The sequence below is a fragment of the Chionomys nivalis genome, chromosome 7 (genome assembly GCF_950005125.1).
Source record: "Chionomys nivalis chromosome 7, mChiNiv1.1, whole genome shotgun sequence".
Lineage (NCBI taxonomy): Eukaryota > Metazoa > Chordata > Mammalia > Rodentia > Cricetidae > Chionomys > Chionomys nivalis.
This window is the reverse complement of record NC_080092.1, coordinates 6,487,997-6,495,414: the sequence shown is the minus strand read 5'-3', so window position 1 is coordinate 6,495,414 and position 7,418 is coordinate 6,487,997.

The window sequence follows — 7,418 nt, the reverse complement described above, 5'->3', positions numbered from 1 at the left end:
TAAAACCAAGTATGGTGGCACATATCTACAGTCTTAGCACATGGGAGGCAGAAGCAGGAGGATCAGGAGTTCAAGGTCATTCTCAGTTACGTAGCAAGTTCAAAGTCAACCTGGGCTATGTGAGATCCTGTACAAAAAAAACCCTACAAAACAGAACAGAAAACCTCACAGGGCATGATGGCACACACTTTTCATAGCAGCAATCAGGAGGCAGAAGCAAGGCCTCCTGGTATACACAGTAGGTTCAGAATAGCCAGGACTACATGACCCTATATTTAAATTAAAAAAAAAAAACTTTGAAAAAAGAGAAAATATTGTGTGGGCCTGTGGAGAGTTGGTGCCACCCCTCGCCTCAGAGAGCTGGCTCCTATGGGCACAGGCACAGGAGAATTAGCAGACTGACCACCTCAGCTACCACCCAGACCCTGATCCAAGCCTTTGAGTTGGCCCACCCCAACATCTTCCCCATCTGTGAGGTACTGGAGGGCGTAAAAGGGCCAGTCCTGTGGATCCATAGCTGCAGTATCCCCACAACTCAGGGCAACAGCAGATAACCAAAAGTCTCTATGAGAGTCCAGAATTGATGGTGTTGCAGAAGCCCAAAAGCCTTCTAGACTAGAACTAGACTAAAGATTCATTGCAGTAGACATTGGAAAGCAAAGCTTCTTGGGCAAAAGGTGTACTGTGTGACACACTGCCGCTTCCAAAGCCACTAAGGCGGAGAGGCGGCAAAGTGGGAGGAGCAAAATGGTACATGCGCAGAAGGCTGCGGATGATAGAGGATTATAAATTAGTATTTAATTTTTCTTTTCTTTTGGGGGAGAGGTTACAAGGGTGGTGGGCAGATACGGGAGGACCGAGAAATGAATGGAATTGGGGTGCGTGATGTGAAATTCCTAAATATTCAATAAAAAATAATTATATTAGAAGAAAATATATTCTCAGCTGGTCTGAGCTTGTAATCCCAGCTACTTGAGAGGCTGTGGTAGGATGGCCACAAGTTCAAGACACAAAACCTTGTCGAGAAATAAAGACGTGGAAGAGAGCTGGGATATAGTTAGTAGTCAAGCACTTGCCAGGTGTGCATGAGAATGGTTCAAACCCCACTACCAAAAGAAAGGAGAGAAGGAGGGGGAAATAATAAGTCAATTCCTCCCTCCTACCTTCAGTCCTTCCCCACCTCTCAGAGCTGAGGATGGAACTCAGATTCTCCTGCGTGGTTTGCAAAAATCCAGCCACCAAGCTATAATCCTAGCCATCTCCTGTTAAGAAAACAATACCCAAGAACTACTCCATGACACATTCTCTCACTGCCCATTATCCCCATTAGCAGTGGATCATGCTAGTTGCAAGGGAGGCTGGGAAATGTAGTTTTAAATTATGAGGAGGCCTTACACAGTTATGGAAGAAAGAGAAAATGGATGTTGTCCATGTCCTATAAAGGAAGTATAAGGAGTGGAGCTGGAATGATCAACAGGGCCCAGGGGGAAAGTTTAAACTTGACTCTGAAAATAATAGGAAGCTTTAAAGGATATTAATCACCTTAAGGTCACACTGACCAACTGCCTAAGCCACCAAATTGTCTCTGCTCAACTACTTAATTGCTGTGAAATAATCCTTTTATAAACTGTGAATATTTATTGTTATCACTGTAAATAAAGACTGACTGGTCAATAGCTAGGCAGGAAGACGTTAGGTTAGGATTAGTATACAGCACTTAACACATCTGGGAAGTCTAGAGATATCCAACAATAACAATTCTGCTCTTCATTGAAGCACAATTAATAAAAACTCAAAGACAAAAATTGGACTTCAACCTGAAGATCTATAAATCAAAGCAGTCAGATACGGATTCTTACCGCGACCTCAGTCCAAAATGGCGATTCTGCCTCCAGGAATTTCAGAATGAGATTGTGTCTGAGAGCTGTCCCCTCCTGTTTTATAATCCTCTCTCTCTAGGGTTGGGATTAAAGGTCTGTACCACTGGGATTAAAGGCATGCACCACCCAGTTTCTATGGCAAACTAATGTGGCTACTGGCATTAAAGATGTGTGCTATCACTGCCTGGTCTGTCTGTAAGGCTGCTTTACTCTCTGATCTTCAGGCAAGCTTTATTTATTAAAATACAAATGAAATACCACTAGACTTTATGCTTTCCACACATTTATGCACATGCTTCCCTCCCTGAGCTCTTTCCTTCCTTCCTTCTTTCCTCACTTCCCCACTCCCTCCTTTCCTTCCAACCCAGGCACTGCAGATGGAGCAGTGATTGATGGGCAGGACTCCTGCCCTGCTAGAGCCTACATTCGGATGGGTCAGACAGACCACAAGCACATAAGCAGGTAAAACATTTGTTCTGCCAGGGTGCATGTGCTACAGAGAACAACAAAGGGGTAGGGAATGCCTAAGTGAGAAGGTAGCTCTAAGTAGGATGGTCAAGGGAGGGTCTCAGTGCTAAAACAAGGCCTGGAGAAGGTGAAGGACCAAGCAGGTGGGTGTCAAGAGACACAGCTCCTCAGCCAATGCAAAGGAACCAGAGGTGACTGTGGCCAGGACAAGTCTAGTGTGGCTGCAGCAGAAAGAGTAGACGAGATGGAGCAGGGTCTGTTGTAACTTCTGCTCTAAAAGACTCACTCCAGCCTGGCAGCCTGGGGTGGTGTGCAGGCCTATAATCTCAGCACTTGGGAGCTAGAGGCATGAGAATCAGAAGTTCAAGAGCAGCCTTGGCTATGTGGTGGGTTGGAGAACAGCCTGAGCTAACAAGGCTGTGTCACTATCAACAACAACAACTAAAAATAAAATCTAAAATAAAATAAAATATCACTCAGAGAGACGCAGGGCCAGAATTTGATCCCAAGTCACCCAGCTGAATCATTACATTAGGATATTTTCATTAAACACAGTCTGTTTTCTTTTCCTTTAAAAAAAAAGTTGTGTTTTTTTTTTTGTTTGTTTGTTTGTTTTTTGTTTTTTCTGTTTGTGTTGCTTGGTCACTCTATCCATTCTGTGTTGTAGCAGCGGTAGCCATGAAATTGATGCTGATTCACTTCTGCTCTGAAAAGACAAATCTTGGCTTAAATGTAATTACCAAAGGATGCCAGCTGGAGTTGGGAGAGAGCAAGGAAGTGCTCACACATGTGTGTACACATGCTCAGAAAGGAGTGTGCATTTTACATGTGGCCCTGTATATGTGTGCATATCTATGTGTTCATTGACCCATGGTCTATGGGTGGACCCAGCTCTCCCTCCTCCCCACCCCTCTGTCTACAGTATTGTGAACTATATTCTCAAAGGCTTCCCAGCTCCCCGTGTGTGTGTGTGTGTGTGTGTGTGTGTGTGTGTGTTACAGCATTGTAAACTATATTCTCTAAACTATATTCTCAAAGGCTTCCCTGGTGTGGAAAGTCCTTCTGTATATGTGTTGCTTTGATTGGTTAATGAATAAAGAAGCTTCCTTGGCCTGTGATAGAGCAGAGTAGAGCTAGGCAGGGAAAACTAAACTGAATACTGGGAGAAAGAAGGCGGAGTCACAAGAAGTAGATGTGGCTGGGGACAGATGTGCCAGAACCTTGCCAGTAAACCACAAACTTCGTGGTAAAATATAAAATAATAGAAATGGATTAACCAAAGATATAAGAGCTAGTTAGCAATATGCTTAAGTGATTGGCCAAGCAGTGATTTAAATAATATAGTTTCTATGTGATTATTTTTCTTGGCAGCCAGGCACAAACAAGTGGCATCCACCAGCACTTCCTTGTTGTGTGTGTGTGTGTGTGTTTGTGATTATGAACCATATTCTCAAAGGCTCCCCAGTTACCCATTATACACAGAATAACAACTTAGAGAGTTCTCACAATGGACCCAAAGCTCTGATCCTGGCTATCTTTGCATCTGTATTTTTCCCAGCTCCCCAGGCTCATTCCATTCCAGTCAGGCTGACTTATGCTGGCATCAATAGACTTAGCACAGTCCTGCTCTGGGCCCTTTGCCCATGCTTTTCCTTCTGTATAGAATGCTATTTACCAAAATAGGCCCCTGGCAGGCTGAGACAGAAAAATCATGACTTTGAGGCCAGCCTGGGCTACTTCATGAGTCCAAGGAAAGCCCAGCCTACTTAGGGAGACTCTATCTCAAAAGAAACATCAGACTGGTCTTCGCTAAACACTCCCCCAGCTCTCTCCTTGCTTCTTTCAGTCTCTGCTCCTCCTGATGTAACAACCAGGCCTTCCCAGGCCACCTGACCTCTCCATTCCCCAACTCTCTACCCACTGCTCTGTACTTTTAAAAACATACCTGTTTACCATCTGGCCCTTCCCCAACAGAAGTTTCATGAGACTTGGAACCAGTCTGACTTATTCCCTGTTTTAACCTCTTCCCTCACGCCCCACACCTAGAATACATTCTGACACCCAGCAAGACTTTAATAAATATTTGCTTAGAATAAATCTCTCCCATGGTCACACTAGTGTGCTGCTATTCTGGCAGGGGGTACACACGTGTGCTCATCAGCATGCATCACTGTGCCTGCCCGAGTCTCCACACCCATGTGTCTTGGAGGTATCTGCTCAAGAATGAATACAGTCTGTAAGAAAATGGCAAAAGGATGAAGCAGTTTCTGCAAGGGTGGCCGAGGTGGTTTGGGATATTCCCTGAAATCTGTGTTTCATTTACCAGGAATATGTGACCATGATGGTCACTTCATTCTGTCCTAGCACTTCTTTGGTTGTAGGAAACAGGGAGGAGAATTCACCCAGGCCTGGGGTGTCAAGGGCTCCCTCTGCCCTATCGTTTCTCACAATTATCCATGTTTCCTCTTTGAGTCTGGCTTTCAAAAACCCTGATAATCCAGAAAAAATTCCCAGAAAAATGGGTTACTGGAGGAGAAATGGAGACTCTTAGATTCTCATTTGCCTCCGCTACACTTTAAATAAGAAGTATCCCTAGAACCAGGTGGTGGTGGCACACACCTTTAATCCAAGCACTCAGGAGGCAGAGGCAGGTGGATCTCTGTGAGTTTGAGACCAGCCTGGTCTACAAAGTGAGTTCCAGGACAGTCAGGACTGTTACACAGAGAAACCCTGTCACTAAAAGAAGGTGTCCCTAGAAATGAGCATGTATTGAAAGCCTGGCCCGCCATGCAAGCGGTGCTCAGTGGTATTCAGCGGTGTGAGCCTATGTGTTAGCACCTGTATGAGATCATTCAGGCTTTGCTGTCTTCACGGATGGATTCATGCACTGATGGACTCATAATCCAATCGGTGGGACCCTCTGGAGGTGGAGCTTAGTTAGAGAAAATAAACCATTGAGTCTAGTTTTTGGCCTGTCCGTCACCTCCCATCACTGATAGTCTTGCCTCACACAGGTCCAAAGCCAAGGAGCCAGCAATACTGGACCTCTGAAACAATGAGTCAAAATATACAACTCCTCCACTAAGTTTTTTTTTCCCTTTGGCATTTCTCACAGCCACAAGATTAAATGATTTAATACACAGCCTCCAATCTTAGGCACCTCCCACTTTCAACATTCTGGGCAAGAGAAAGTTTATTTAAAGCGTAATATTTGCCTTATATTTCATTTCATGCTGGACTGCAATTAGAAAGAATCTGGAACTGTCCTGCTGCTGGGGACTTAACGAGTAGATGCATTAGTACCTGCCAACTGCTAACAAGAACACAAAAAGCAGGGGTACAGATAACAGTGGGCAGAGGCAGGGAGCATACTGGCTAACACACAGGCTCTGGGTCCCTTACCCTCTAATTTGAATAAAGCCTCACTTCTTAGTAGCTGACTGACCCTTTCAGCCTGCCTACCTAGAAGGAATGAGTATTCCAAAACAGTGCTTCTCAACCTCCCTAATGCTGTGAACCATTAACACAGTTCCTCATGCTGTGGTGACCCCGACCATAAAATTATTTTCATTGTGACTTCATAACTGTAATTTTGTTACTGTTATGAATCATAGTGTAAATATCCAATATGCAGGATATGAGCCTCCTCCCCAGGAGTCTCAAGCAACCGCTTGAGAGGGCTGGTCTATTTTTTTTTTTTGTTTGTTTGTTTTTTCCTTTTTATTTATTTTTTATTCTTTTTTAATTAAAATTTCCACCTGCTCCCCGTTTCCCATTTCCCTCCCTTCCTCCCAAATATTGCCCCCTCCCCCCACTCCCCTCCCCCTATCCCCACTCCTCTTCTCCTCCCCCCACACCATTCCCCCTCCCTCTCGATACTGAAGAGCAGTCCAAATTCTCTGCCCTGCGGGAAGACGAAGGTCTTCTATCTATGTCCAGGAAGGTGAGCGTCTAAACAGGCTAAGCTCCCAGAAAGTCAGTTCATGTATTAGGATCGAAACCTAGTGCCATTGTCCTTGGCTTCTCATCTGACTTCATTGTCCGCCATGCTCAGAGAGTCCAGAATCAACCCATGCTTATTCAGTCCCAGACCAGCTGGCCTTGGTGGGCTCCCAATAAATCAGTTCCACTGTCATAGTGGGTGGGTGCATCGAGAGGGCTGGTCTAAAGAGACACCCGTGTGCTGGGCAGTGGTGGCACAGGCCTTTAATCCCAGCACTCGGGAGGCAGAGGCAAGTGGATCTCTGTGAGTTTGAGGCCAGTCTGGTCTACAAGAGCTAGTTCCAGAACAGGTACCAAACTACAGAAAAACCTTGTCTCGAAAAAAACAAAACAAACAAACAAAAAAAGAGATGAAAGACCAGGATAAATCCAGACCCCCTAGCAGGAAGAGTAGAGTCAAAAATCTAGGTTAGCCAGTTCAGTGGCTTTGTTTCAGGAACTGGCTGACCACAAAGTTAGATTATAATCTTGAGAACAATCGTGAGAAACGGGGAGTTACTCCCTTGTGATTATCACTGGTATTTTCGGGATCTTCCAATGACACCCTCCCTACCCCCTTTGGGTTGTGGTTTCTTCCCTTAAATACCCCTTCTCCCAGCTACTCGGGTCTCTACCCCTGCGTGGGATATGAGTCTGGGCCCCAGTGCACTGGTTCCTGTCAATAAACCTCTTGTGATTATAGCAAGGACAGTCTCTTGTGAGTTCTTGAAGGGTCATGTTATCCTGAGACTTGAGTGAGTCTCCTGATGCTGCCGGGGGTCTTTCAGAGACACCTGTGCTTGTTCCTCCCTTTGGCTATCAGATTATTGAAACCGTGGACCCCCAAAATTTTAATTTCTCAAGAATCCCAAGCTAGGAGAAGATAAAGGTTAAAGTCAGAGACCGACCAGTAGGGGAACTGGTCTCCCAGAAAGAGATTTACAGCTCTTCAGAACATCTTGCAGGCGAGATTGGAGCCAAAACAATAACGGAGCAATGGTGGTCAGGACCACACCTTGACCAAGGCCGCTTAGCTGTTCATAACTCTAGCTCTCTACTTAAAAATAAGGCCCCGAAGATATACTTGGG